Source organism: Megascapheus bottae, unplaced genomic scaffold (assembly GCF_031878675.1).
Source record: "Megascapheus bottae isolate mThoBot1 unplaced genomic scaffold, mThoBot2.hap1 HAP1_SCAFFOLD_43, whole genome shotgun sequence".
Classification (NCBI taxonomy): domain Eukaryota; kingdom Metazoa; phylum Chordata; class Mammalia; order Rodentia; family Geomyidae; genus Megascapheus; species Megascapheus bottae.
In genome coordinates, this window is record NW_028327392.1 from 71400 (window position 1) to 86238 (window position 14839).

A 14839-nucleotide genomic window follows, 5' to 3' on the forward strand; every position below is an offset into this window, starting at 1 on the left:
ATTACATTATGTTTCCAAGTCATAGAACACCATTACATTGTTGTTTGGGATGACACATTTAATAGAAACATGAAAAATTTGTTTTGCATTGAAATAAATTTTATTTTTGCCTCCAAACCCAGTTTAATTACATAGAATAATCCTATTATGAGTAGCATACTATATGTCATATACTACACATAGATTTACTTAGTAAACTTAATATCCAATATATTTGAAGGCCATACTTCAGAGCCCTTCATATGAGGTAGTTTTTCAAGAGTGGCCTAGATTAGTAAAATTAAACCAGAAGTGAGCTAAGCTTTTAAGATTCATTCTCTCTCCTGTACTGAACACATTATATCTATGGTTCTTTGTTTTTTAGAAATTTTTGTATAAACTTTCTTTTACAAAGGGATTCTTTTTTAAAAAATTTATTCCTGCTAAGTCAAATCCAGTTATAAGAGATATTGAAGCATTCCAGGGGTTCCCCAGTAGCCTCTTATCTTTGATCCAAGATGTCCATTCTGTATTAATGTCACTACAGTGAGTTAAACCAAAGACTTTTACTTAGGCATTCCTTCTGAGTTCAACACATCAGAATTATGGATAAAAAATCATGTTGGGTTTCATTGTAATTGCATACGGTATATGGAGGACATCTCAAACTGTCACTCATCTATATGTCTTCATCATCTTAAAATGGACTGAGCTTTTGGGAGGTGGTTTTCTACTACATTTAGGACTTGGCTCTTCAAAGAGTTTCAAAAATACAAAAAATAATTTCAAAAAAAAAGAAAAAGCCAGGAGTGGTACTGTGGTTTAAGTGGTAGAGCTCTAGCCTTTAGAAAGTCCAAAGACAGTGCTCAAGCCCTGAGCTCAATCCCAGGACTGGCAAAAAAGAGATTTCTAAAATAAAAAGCTTTACTAAACTCTTACAAACTCTAATTAAAAATAAGTGTTAATACTAGTTCCAATTCCCTACTGAGAATAGGTAAAAGGAAAATTGCCCACCTAGTGAAGAGAACCAGGGTATTTCATTAATACAAAGAATATCTGGAAAGAATACTAAAATATTATACTGCATCAAATGAAAAGGAAAGCACAACACAAAGGGAGGAAAGTCTTGAGCTGATAGAAATTTGCTCTTCCTTGATTGGTTCTTAAGGAGAAGTACAAAGTTCTTGCTTGGTGACTAACCTTAAGAATACAGGGACTCAGTTGAAGCATTGTCCCCTTTTCTCTAGTTTAATGTTGTTGATGTACTCTGTTTTTCTCTTTCCTCCTCCATCCTACAGTCAGTAACAAGTTGAGAAGTCTCAGAATCCTCTTATCACCTATTATGTATTCTGATAAATATATTACATTGATCTGTGTCTTCCACTGTCGGTTGGATAGAATGACTAGAAGGCTGGATATTTTCTGACCCATATTCAATTGGGGTCCACTAGGCAAGAGCGATAGTGAGGACTTGGGGAGGAATAGTTGAATCGCTCACGCTCTCATTTCAGAGAATTGAGAATTTATATGGCTGGGTATGGTGGCTGTAGTTTGCCATCTTATCTATTGAGAAGCAGAGACTGGAGACTGTGGTTCAAGGTCAGCCAAGGAATACTAGTTCTTGAAAGCACATCTGAACTAACTGTTGTTATCCTAGCTGCAAGGGAGACACAATGGCTGGGATCCGTGTTGCACGCCTATCCTACCCAGCAAGGTGAGTGCACAAAGCTCATCTGGACCAGACACAAAGCAAGAGCTGCCTCCCTCAAAAAGAAATGAAAAGAAATAAATCACTGCAAATTAACATTTTTAACACTATACATCATAGTTATGGCTGAATACAGTAACAGAGGAAAATTAAATGAAATAAAGCTAAAATGCCCTGGATATGACTCCTTGGAGAATTCTATGAAAAATAATTACCACAAAGGCGGACTCAGTAACCCAACAAATGGGCAAACACACGGAAGAGACATATCTTGAAAGAATACAATCAGGAAGAAGTCTTCAAAAATTCCTTGCCCTTAGAGAAATACAAACCAAACGTGAGAACTTCTCCAACATCAGTCAGAATTGGCAATCACTCACAACACAAACAACAACAAATGGTAAGGAAACAGAAATCAGTATAAGCACTATGGAAACTGATATGGAGGTTCCTCACAAACCTGAAAATACATTTACCACACATTACAGTGATAACATTTTGGGTCATGTATCTGAAAGAATGTAAGTCAGGATATGATAGAAGCACAAGCAAACACACAATCTTTGTAGCACTGTTTAAAATAGCCAACATATGGAAACAGTTGACCCAAAACTGTCAAATGAATTGATAAATGGGGTATAGCTACATAATATGTATTATTCATCCATAAACATGAAGTTATATTGTTTTCAGGTCAGTTTCACAAGGGAAAAATCACATGTTTCCTCTCATATGTGCAAAAACATATGTAAAAGGATTCATGGGATCATATACAAAAATACAGGAGTATCTTCATTATTATGGGAATGTTTTATTAGATTAGAAGGAGGAAAAGAGAATGATAGATGTTGAAAACTACTGCAATAGAATGTATCTGTGAATGGAGACAGTATCACAATCTTACTAATGAAAATGCTGCTGAATAATACCAGATATAGGGAGAGTAAGAAAACGTGGGTCCATCTAATTCAAGAATACTAGGTGCAGGTTTGAAACACCCTGGTGAAGGATGTAGGTTCTACAAATACATTTAGCTTGGGACCCTGCCATAATGCTATTGGGGATATATCTCAAGGAATCTAATGAATATACAAGAAAACCCATGCATACCCATGTTTATTTCAATTCGATTACCACAAGCATATGATGGAGTCAGCTAAAGTGCCTAGGAACTAAAGATTAAATAAAGAATTGTAGTACATATATACGATGGAATATGACTCAGTTATTTTTTCTCTCATATATTTTTATTGTAATTAATAGAAGAGTTACATTATATTCACCAGATAGAAGGTACATTACTTCATATATATTCATACACTTTTTCATGTCATGGTCCCCATTCCACTCCCCCCTCCCACTGCACAACTTGATTTCCCCTCTTCCCTCTCCTATTCCAAATAAGCAATGAAGCATATATAAAATATATCAGATAACAAGGTGAAATATTGTAATAATATGAGATAACCAAGGGACAGTAAAAGAGATGAGAGATAACATGGTACGTTAAGGACAGCAATCACTCATTATATGGCTTTTGTTTCTTTATCCTGGATGTCCTTACATTTAGCGTCATACTATATGGCCTTATGAATCTAGATTTGGTTCTATTGTGAATCTCTGCTAGGAGAGCCCAAGGTTTCTACTGATTATGACAAATGAGGGAAATCATTGAGCCTGTGTTCCTTTGAGTCTGGCTTACTTCACTTAATATGGTTTCTTCCAAAGTTTTCCATTTCCTTACAAATGGGCAGTGTCATTCTTTCTGACAGCAGCATAGAATTCCATTGTGTACAAATACCACATCTTGTTGTTAATCCACTCATCAACTGAGGGACATCTGGATTGGTTCCATATCTTTGTTATGGTAAATAGTGCTGCAATGAACATTGTTGTGCTGGTGGATTTGGTATGTACTTTTTTCTGCATGACTGGGTAAATGGCAAGTAGTGGAATTGCTGGGTCATAGGGGAGTTCTATATTTAGTCTTTTGAGGGACTGCCTTGCTTTCCATAGTGGTTGAACGAGTTTGTACTCCCACCAATAGTGTAGTAATGATCCCTCCTTGTCCATATCCCCTCCAGCACCTGCTGGTAATAGATTTTTTGATCCTGGCCATTCTAACTGGAGTGAGGTGGAATCTTAGAGTTGTTTAGATCTGCATTTCTTTTATGACTAGAGATGTCGAGCATTTCTTCATGTGTCTATAGGCCATTCTTATTTCTTCTTCAGAGAAGTCTCTCTTTAAGTCTTTGGCCCATCTTTTAATGGGATGGTTTTTTCTTTGGAGATTACTTTTGGAGTGATTCAATTTTTTGAGCTGTTCGTATATTTTAGATATGAGGCCTTTGTCTATTCTATGGTTAGTGAAGATCTTCTCCCACTCTGTAGGCTTTCTAGTTAATTTGCTAGCTATGTCCTTTGCCATACAGAAGTTCTCCAGTTTAATGCAGTCCCAATTATCCAGTGTTTCTTGGTCCTTATTAAGAAAGTTTCAACCTGTGCCAAGGAGAACTAGAGTATCTCCAATTCCTTCTTGTAAAGTTTTCAGTGTATCAGCTTTTACTTCGAGGTCTTTGGTCCATTTGGAATTAATCCTAGTGCAGGTGCTGAACCAGTTCTGCCAGCAACATTTGTTGAAGAGGCTTTCTTTCTTCCATTTTATTTTTTTGGCTCCCTTATCAAAGATTAGGTGACCATAGGTCTGTGGGTTAATGTCTGGATCCTCAATTCCATGCCATCTTCCGTAAATCCTCAGTTATTTGTTTTCCTTAATGTACTATGTTGTCTCTCATCTCCTTTGCTGTCCCTTGGTTATCTCATGTTGGTATAGTATCTCACTTTGTTATCTGATATATTGAACTTATTTATATTTGGATATTTGAAATTTGATAGGGAAGGGGGGAAAACCAAGACGGGTGGGGGGTGTGGGGGGGGAGGGAAACGGGTACCAAGACATGTGAAAGGGTATCAATGTATGTGAATTAATGCATCTTCTATCTGGCAAATATCATGTAACCCTTTTACTAATTACAATAAAAAATAATAAAATTTAAAAAAACCCTAACATCTTGTGATTTACAGTAAAGTGGACAGTCCTGGAGATGATCATGTGATTGAGATGAACCAAGCTCAAAAAGAAAATATCACATTTTCAATTATTGCTGGAATCCAAACTTTAAAGGCATACCAGTACATATATATTATATATATATATATGTGTCTGTACACACACATATACGCAGAAACACCAACATGGAGGCTAAATATAATCAAACTATAGTAAATAAAAAGGCTGTTAATGAACAGAGGAATGGGAGATGGAAAGAGAAATAGGATGAGATTCTTCCTATTAAAATGCAGTGTATACACATGGCAAATATTATGGATACACTGCTTTATGTAGTAAATATACACTAAAAATTAAGCTCTTCAATTAATACCAGCCTTTATTAAAACAATACCTAGCAGGAGCCCTAAATAATAACTAGAGGGGCATACTCTATCAATCCTTCAAAAAATGGATAAAGGCATTAAAACATGGAAAACTGAATTGTCAGAATTTATAATAATAGTACTTCATCATTATAATTAAGGGATAGTTACAGTAAAGCCTTAACATGTATCATTATTTCATGTTAATTATTTACTAATATCAGTTTTAAACCTTTCTGAAAGTAATCTTCACATCTCTGGAAAATTTCACCCAAACTTCACAGTGATTTTTTTTCCTGAAATCATCAGAGCAATAAATCATTAAATTCATAGGGAAACATAAAATATCCCAAGTAGTAAAAATAATCCTGGGTAAAAAGATCAAAACACTAAAGGTTTTATACTACCAGACTTTAAAAGATTGTAAAGCTACATGGATAAAAACAACATGGTCCTTAGAAAACTAAGAAAACAAAATAGAAGACTCAAAATTAAATGCACACAGCCATCCTCATACAATTATTGGAAAAAGGAATCAAAAGTATGGTTTAACAATTTTGAACAACTGCTTATCTACATGTAGAAGAGTGAACCTACAATCATAGTCTCTCTATACAGTTCAAAAATCAACTCAAAATGGATCAAAGCTATTTATATTAAGATTTGAAACTTTGACATCACTACAGAACAACACAGGGTAGCAGTGAACAAGAGAGACAGGAAATTATCTCCTGGATAGGACTCAAGAAAATAAGAACGAGAATTAGTTGACAAATAGGATTCCAATCAATTAAAAAGTCTCTGCACATCAAATGACACCATAAATTCATGCAACAATTTACACAATAGGAGAAAATCTTGGTCCTCTATAAAACACATAAGTGTTAATATGAAGAATACACAATTCTACAAACAAAAACCAATTAATAAATTAGCAAATGACTTTTTCAGGATGCAGAAGTACAAACGGTTTCCACCTCATTTGCAAAGTGACCCTGAGACTGCAATCTCACCACAGTGAGAACAGCAATTATTATAAAAGGAAACAAGAAATGCTGATGATGAGGTTGTGAGAGTAGACATGGGGAAAATATCCTTTATACAATACACTACAGTGGGTGGGCATGTAATTTCGTGTGTCCACTATGGAAATCACATACATATAGGATGCTATAAATATATACATACCTGTATGTAAATATATATACAAATATATATACACAAACTCACATATAAGTGTGTATGTATATATGTGTATGTATCAGTATATATGTGTGTATATACATAAATGTATTTATACATATATATTTATTTATTTATGTTGGCTAGTTCCATTAACCCTAGCTAATCAATAGAGTGAAACCTGATAGATGACAGTTCCCCCCCAGCCCTGGAGGAAAGACCATGGTACTTCATCTTCCAAAGTGACCAGCAACAAGCCACGCTGGAGTATGGTTTAAGTGGCTGAGTACCAGCAAGCAACTCTAGGGCTTGACCTAAAATTCTCCTACTTAGGGGCACTTGGGATAGGCTAAAATAGAGCAACCTTATAATCCTGCTGTGTGACCTTTGCATAAAGAGTCAAAGGATTGATTAGACATAAAACTCAGATGCTGCTATATGACCTTTGGACATACATCCGGAGAAGTGTAAGTTGTTAAAACAGTTAAACATTTATAATACCCATTTTTATTGTAGTGCTCTTCCCAACAGTTAGGCTGTGCCTCAGCCAAGGTAAACAACAACCAATGAATGCATAAAGAAAATGTAACACTCGGGCCCAGAGGATAGCCTAGGGGTAGTGTGCCTGCCTAGTATGCACAAAACCCAGTGTTACATTCCTTGGTACTACCTACACAAAAGCCCGAAAAAGCCAGAAGTGGTAGTACCCTAGCCCTGAGAAATCCCAAGGACAGTGCTCAGGCCTTGAGTTCAAGTGCTAGGATTGGCAAAAGGAAAAAATGTAATACTTACAAGCAATGGAGTTTGATTCACATGAAGAAGAGTCAAATATCATTGTCTCTAGGCAAATGAATGCAACTGGGATCATCATGTTGACTGACATAAACCAAGCTCAAGATGTCAAATAGCGCAGGTTTCCATTCATGTGGAAACTAGATCTAAAGTAATGATAATAAACAATAGTAAAAATGGGATATGTGTAATAAAAAAACAAAACAAAGTGAAACGAAAACACAACAAAGGGAAACCTGCTGATTAAATAAGTCAGAGAGGGAGATGGAAACCAGGTATCAGGAAGATGTTTCATACAGACACTCACCTATATATGGAGAGAGTCTGCAGAAACCTATTAAATGCTTTATGAACAAATGGGTTAAAAAGGAATAGGACAGGAGAAACTCATTCAAAGTTCAATGTACATATGTATAGGAATATCATAATTAAACCCCATGGTACTATTCATAAATGCTAATCAATTAATCATTACAAAATGATAAGTATGCAAACAAAATTAGTAATTCTCATTATACCAAAATGCTGAAACCAATGTCAATACCAAGGAAAATTGAAACAGTTAAGTCAATACGATCTATCCACTTCAGAATTTGCCCTAGTTATAGAAAGTAATGTGTAGGAAGAGGAGACATAAACATGACTTCTTATTTTTATAAAGACTGTTGATGCGCTCAATATTAATGTCTGTATAGCTGCAATATTACACAGCCATACAAACTAAAAATGCAACAAAATGGGAGGCAATTTGAGAACATCTCATAGAACCCAACAAACTAACTTCACAAAAATTAGGTCTTCATTCATATGCGGAATCAAAAACTAAAAGGAATATATATATTCATGTTTAGGCCTATATGGATAAATATACAGCATGAATTTGACTAAAGGACTACTTAAGTATAAATGGAGAAGGGTGGGTAAAATAAAGGTAGTGGGTAAATATTGAAATAGCTAGTTTGATTGCAAAAATTCTGACAGAGCAAGGAAACCTGTTGAAAAAATTTGGGGAAAGTAATAAAGGAAGATTGATTACAATATATTGTATACATGTATGAGAAAAAGGCAATCCAATTCTCCACCTTAAAATTAATATAAGCTAATACAAGATTATTTGTAACTTATGTGTCAATATGCACAGGAATGGTGAGAAAGGAATCTCTCAACATACTGAAAGAAGTTTTTCAGAATACTTCAGATTCTCTATGCAATACTATTGAGGGGAAATAGAACTGAATGAATTTTTCCTCACAATGAAAACATTTGAAATACAGCTGGCTGTACCCAAAAACACAGACAATACCGAAGGCTGAGAAGAGACATGGGGAAGAATTGGGAACAAGACTACAAGGTGATGCAACTGCTTTGGAAAATGCATGTAATGAGGCAGATCTTCACAGTGACCACAGGAATCAATACTTCTAATGTAAGCTGTGTACATACCCAAGAGAAATGAAAGCACTTATCCACAAATGTTCACTGCTGTATCACTCAAACCACCCAAAAAGTAGTAACAACACAAATGAATGCTTGAAATATGCCATGTCTATGCGATGGGGTATTGACCTTCCAAACGAGTGCAGAGTAGATATATAGATACATACTACAACCAGGAGGAACTTCCAAAGCATACTAAGAAAAACAATCCATGAGGCTGCCGCCCTGCCCCGACCCGGGAGCCGCCGCCTCGGCCGTGTCCTGAGGGAGGCGGGATTCGCACGGAATAAATCAGAATGAGTTATGCAGAAAAACCCGATGAAATAACGAAAGATGAATGGATGGAAAAGCTCAATAACTTGCATGTTCAACGAGCAGACATGAATCGTCTCATCATGAACTACCTAGTCACAGAGGGTTTCAAGGAAGCAGCAGAGAAGTTTCGAATGGAATCTGGGATTGAACCAAGTGTGGATTTGGAAACCCTTGATGAACGAGTAATGAAGATTCGGGAGATGATTCTGAAGGGTCAGATTCAGGAAGCCATCGCCCTGATCAACAGCCTCCACCCACAGCTCTTGGACTCAAACCGGTATCTTTATTTTCATCTGCAGCAACAGCATTTGATGGAGCTGATCCGCCATTGTGAGACTGAGGCAGCCCTGGAGTTCGCCCAGACACAGCTGGCCGAGCAGGGTGAGGAGAGCAGAGAGTGCCTCACAGAGATGGAGCGCACGGCCCTGCTGGCCTTCGACAGCCCTGAAGAGTCTCCCTTTGGAGACCTCCTTCACATGATGCAGAGGCAAAAGGGGTGGAGTGAAGTTAACCAAGCTGCTCTAGATTATGAAAATCCTGAGTCCACACCTAAGCTGGCAAAATTACTGAAACTGCTACTTTGGGCTCAGAATGAGTTGGACCAGAAGAAAGTAAAATATCCCAAAATGACAGACCTCAGCAAAGGTGTGATTGAGGAGCCCAAGAAGAGCCTGTGCCTGGACCCCCGCAGTCACCGGCATAGGACTCGCCTCTCTCGGGCCACGACTGACAGAGCCTCACTGCAGTAAAGAACCTTTCTCCCCTTGTACTTCATGTTGTTTTTGAGCCACCATCTTTTGAAAGGGGGAAAGCCACCCTTTTAAAATGCTGGCAAACCCACAGCGAAAGACCCCGACTCTTGGAGTCTGATGCCGTGTGTGCACTGTGATGCGACCTGAGGGTTGGACGGCCGACCTTCCTTGTTGTGGGCTCCTGGTGTTTCTGGCTGCCCATGAGCTCCTTGGCCAGGAAGGCTGCGTTGGAAGTCTGCGTTGGTGGCGGTTATCAGTCAGCCATAAAGCCTCCCACCCAAAACATTGGAAAAGCACTGATCGTTCTTTGGCTTTCTGTTAGCTTGTAGACAGACTATGTTTTCTGAAATTTTTCTTAAGACTTGTCAAGCCTTCATCTTCAAGTTTTTCCTTACCATCTTGTTTTTGTTTTGTGTGTGTGTTTTTTCCCATACGAAAGAATATAAATTTGTAAATCCTAATTCAAAGACAACTTGTGTGTGCAGGTATTGAGTTTGGTTTGTTCATGCCTTTTGGTTTGGATTGTATGGCTTTTGGGGGTGATGTGTGTGTGAGGGGCAGGCTGTGTGGTTTTTTTTTTAATATATATTTTGGTGCTGTATGTGATGACAGACTGTTCATAGCAGACCAGTGGGCCATCTCTTACAGGTAATTTTGTTGAAAATAAAGGTTTCTCTTTGATTCTAAGAAAGTCCCATGAGAAGTCCTCATCATCTCAAGCAGCCCTTGTTTTTGGTATACTTTCCTATGCTGATACAGTGGTGACAGCTGCAGAGTGACTTCAACCAGTTTGTGTGTGTGACAGCAAGACAGCCCTGGGTGCTGGTGGGGACCAGGACCGAGGCTGTCACACAAGGCCTGTCAGCCTTTCTCGTCTGCTCCTGAGCTTGGCAGAGTAGTTCTCAACTCCAGTTGTCAGCAACGCTGCAGATGTCCTGCTTTTTTCAGTTATTTGCTCCTCACTTGGTGGGAAGTGTAGCCGTGAGGTGTGGCATGGCACTAGACTCTGCTGGGCGATGGTGTGTACATATGTAGATCAGGGCAAAGATGTGTGGGGAGACCTTGCTGGAGCAGGGACCCCCTTCAGTAAGCCTGGTGGGAATGTAAGCAGTGCAGATGCCATCTTTCCCCCCTCCCCCGCCTGGCCTCAGCCTCCCAGACACTGGAACTAGGGGACTGCTTGCCTTGTTGGGCAGCTTGAGGCATACCAACGAGCTAGGTTAGAGGGGGCTATGATTGCTCATTGGCTAATACCTAACTGCTTAGTTGACAGCTGATTGGCCTCTTAGCACACTCCTTTGTATGTGCTGGCTTTCTGTTTCTAGGCAGTGCTGGGGTCAGAACTCGGGGCCTTGTGCTAGCTAACTAGGCAAGTGCTCTACTACTTGATCCATGGCTATAGCCCTTCATGCTTGTTTTGTGTGCCAGTACTAAGGCTTGAACTCAGGACCTGGATGCTGTTCCTTAGCTTTATTGTTGAAGACTCTACCACTTGAGCCACAGATCCACTTGCAGCTTTATGATGGCTAATTGGAGATAACATGCTTTCCTGCCTGGATTGGCACTGCATGGCAATCCTCAGATCTCAGATTCCTGAGTAGCTAGGGTTACAGGTGTGAGCCACAGGCATTCAGCTATCCTTTTAGGTTTTGTCATTTTTTTAAATAGTATTTCCTGTTTATGCCAGGCTGGCCTCAGTCCTCCTGTGTACCCTTTCCATATAGCTAGGGTGACAGGCACCTGTCACACTCATCTTTTCTTGGTTAAGAGGGAGTCTCACTAGCTTTGCCTGGTCTGGTCTCAAACCATGTCCTCCCAGTCTGCTCTCCAGCGACTAGGGTCCTGGTGGAACCACTGTACCCAATGTGCCCTGCCTTCTTGAGCATGTTCCTTCAGTATCTTGTCAGCCGTTCTCCCAGAGGACTTACTTCCCACCTCCTTGGAACTGAGTGAGGTATCCTCGGCTCTTGGCTTCAGGAGGTAGGCGGTTCGGCTGCACTCATGCTTAGCTAGAGTGAATATAAAAGATGTGGAGCTGCAGCTGTTATGGGCATTCTGTAACCAACCCAGGCCCCAGAGGGACCCTTTGCTGCCCTGCAGGCCACAGGATGGTGTTGGTAGTCTACCCTTGGCTCCAGGCAGGGTAGGTCTCAGCAGCCATCTCTAGCTGTGATCTTTCTTTAGAGGGATTCTTTCCTTCCTTAGATTTGAGGATAAAATTAAGGTAGTTGATAAGGGAGTTTTAATCTTCAAGTAGTTAGTAGTTTAAATGTAGCAGACATTAGGGAGAGATAAAGTAAAGTACCAGATAACTGACATTATCTTATTAGTGTATATAAGATTGTTTACATAGGTACTAACTATATAATCAGTTTGACTTGTTCTCACGCTCAGAGGTGTGGGAGACAGAGTAACAGGATTATCCACAGACAGTGGGGTCATGAATGGGGCTCTCATGAAGTATTGGTGAGTGGTTATATGACAAAGTGTTGCTATTTTATTTACAATTCAGTCAGTGCTGAGATCCGCCAAAGTCAGAATGCCTGGACGGTTTCAGACACTGGGGTCTCTTCCCGGGATCGCCAGTGGACTGGGCGTGAGTCCCTGCCGGGGGCTGCTCCTCCTGCCCTTCCTGGGCTGTAGTCTTCGACTGCAGCAAGCAAACCGAGTTAGTCAGTTTCAGTATGGCTTCCTTCTTTGCCTCCTTGGGATCTCACTCTGGTGACTATTGAAACATGGTTGTATTGTACAGATTAGCTTTTTCTTTTCATTTTTATGCCTTCTGGTGGAAAGTGCCTTGAAATAAATGAAACTTGAGAATTTTTTGGACTTTATTTCATATCATGACGTTGTACGTGGAATAAATCCCAGTTTGGAACATTCTGAAGCCTAGAGATTATGTGGGGAACTAATCTGTTTGCCACTTGAATTAATTGTAGGTTCTGGAAAAGGCAGGAGTTGGCTGGGACTAACGTTTGAGACCAAAGTCTGTGTTGGTACATAGCTGAGAGCTGTTGACCTTGTGTGTGCAGAATCAACAAGCGGGTCCCCGTTGCTGTCGGGGAATGAAGACAGCCTTTGTCAAGCAGTGTGATGTCCTTATTGTCTTCTTCCTGTGTGCAGCTGGTTTGGAGAGTGGAGGCAGCAGTGCTGAGAGGAACCTTGACTCACTTGCTGAAGCTGGCCCTGGCATCCGGGACATAAAGGGGCAGGCATCCCTTCCGGGACTGTGCCGCTCTCATGTAAACAAAAGACGCAGTAAGAGCACCTGTGGTGGTGTGCAGGTGTGCCTCTGCCATTGAGGCTGGGGGTGAGGATGGCGGTGGGCACCAGCCTTCACTCCTGCCACCTGGGTGGCCCCACCGTGCACATGTGGCTTACCACGGGGATACTTGTTTCAGAAACATGTATTTCTTTCTCAGATGTATAAGTTGTATTGTTAGCAGTAGTCATGTAAACTCCTGTATAAATTCACAGCCTGCTAGAGTACTGTTATGCACATTTGACTCTGTAATTCTTTACTCCGGGGCGAGATCTGGCTTCCTGGCCTCTCATCTATCTTTTGAGAAACGCAGAATAGGTTGCCTTTGCCGCCTGTTCTTAATTTGATAGTAAACGTTTTCACATTCCCCCCCCCAAAAAAGAAAAACAATCCATGAAAAGTCTGAAAAAGCAAATACACAGATACATTGGTAGTTGTTTATAGCTCTGATGGAGAGTCAGGAAAAGAACAGGAAATATGACTGCTATTAGGTATGGGGTTTCACTCTGGGTGATATGGAGTGATAGTTTCCTCACTCTGACAATGTAAAGAAAGTACAGTAACCTGCATATATAAACGTAACTACATAGACATAAAAAATCTATGATGGGCAATATACTCTATAGACATAATGTTTTATTATGTAGATTAATATTATCTATGCCATACAAAGACTCAGCTTAATTTTATTTATATTCTAAAATCTATGAGCCAGTGACAGTATATTGAGATTCCCTTTGTTAAACATGACATTTGAAATAGGATGTAAAAATCAATGTTAAAAAAAGTGAAACGCAGGATAGATGAATTAGCTTGAAGCGAACATGAAGAAAAATCCACTTTCCCTGTTGATTTTAAGGGTGGTAACTAGTTCCCATCTGATGGTGCAAGTGATGCATGCAAGTCCACATCCAGTCCAGGTCCTGTCTTCAGGTAGACCCGCCTCCAGAACAAGTCCATGTCCAGTACAGGTCCTGTCTTCCTGTAGACCCGCCCCAGAGCAAGTCCACGTCCAGTACAGGTCCTGTCTTCAGGTAGACCCACCCCAGAGCAAGTCCACATCGAATACAGGTCCTGTCTTTAGGTAGACCCGCCCCAGAGCAAGTCCACGGCCAGTACAGGTCCTGTCTTCAGGTAGACCCGCCCCAGAGCAAGTCCACGTCCAGTCCAGGTCCTATCTTCAGGTAGACCCTCCCCCAGAGCAAGTCCACGTCCAGTCCAGGTCCTGTCTTCAGGTAGACCCTCCCCCAGAGCAAGTCCACCTCCAGTACAGGTCCTGTCTTCAGGTAGACCCGCCCCCAGAGCAAGTCCACGTCCAGTGCAGGTCCTGTCTTCAGGTAGACCCGCCCCAGAGCAAGTCCATGTCCAGTACAGGTCCTGTCTTCAGGTAGACCAGCCCCCAGAGCAAGTCCACGTCCAATCCAGGTCCTGTCTTCAGGTAGACCCGCCCCAGAGCAAGCCTACATCCAGTACAGGTCCTGTCTTCAGGTAGACCCGCCCCAGAGCAAGTCCACGTCCAGTCCAGGTCCTGTCTTCAGGTAGACCCACCCCAGAGCAAGTCCACATCGAATACAGGTCCTGTCTTTAGGTAGACCCGCCCCAGAGCAAGTCCACGGCCAGTACAGGTCCTGTCTTCAGGTAGACCTGCCCCAGAGCAAGTCCACGTCCAGTCCAGGTCCTATCTTCAGGTAGACCCACCCCAGAGCAAGTCCACGTCCAGTCCAGGTCCTGTCTTCAGGTAGACCCTCCCCCAGAGCAAGTCCACCTCCAGTACAGGTCCTGTCTTCAGGTAGACCCGCCCCCAGAGCAAGTCCACGTCCAGTGCAGGTCCTGTCTTCAGGTAGACCCGCCCCAGAGCAAGTCCATGTCCAGTACAGGTCCTGTCTTCAGGTAGACCAGCCCCCAGAGCAAGTCCACGTCCAATCCAGGTCCTGTCTTCAGGTAGACCCGCCCCAGAGCAAGCCTACATCCAGTACA

The 14839-nt window shown here is 40.9% G+C and overlaps 1 pseudogene; it reads left to right on the forward strand.

Annotated features, from left to right (window-relative positions):
- The first annotated feature begins 8826 nt into the window (after positions 1 to 8826).
- Positions 8827 to 9697, forward strand: LOC150039917 (glucose-induced degradation protein 8 homolog pseudogene; annotated as a pseudogene).
- Positions 9698 to 14839: the final 5142 nt, after the last annotated feature.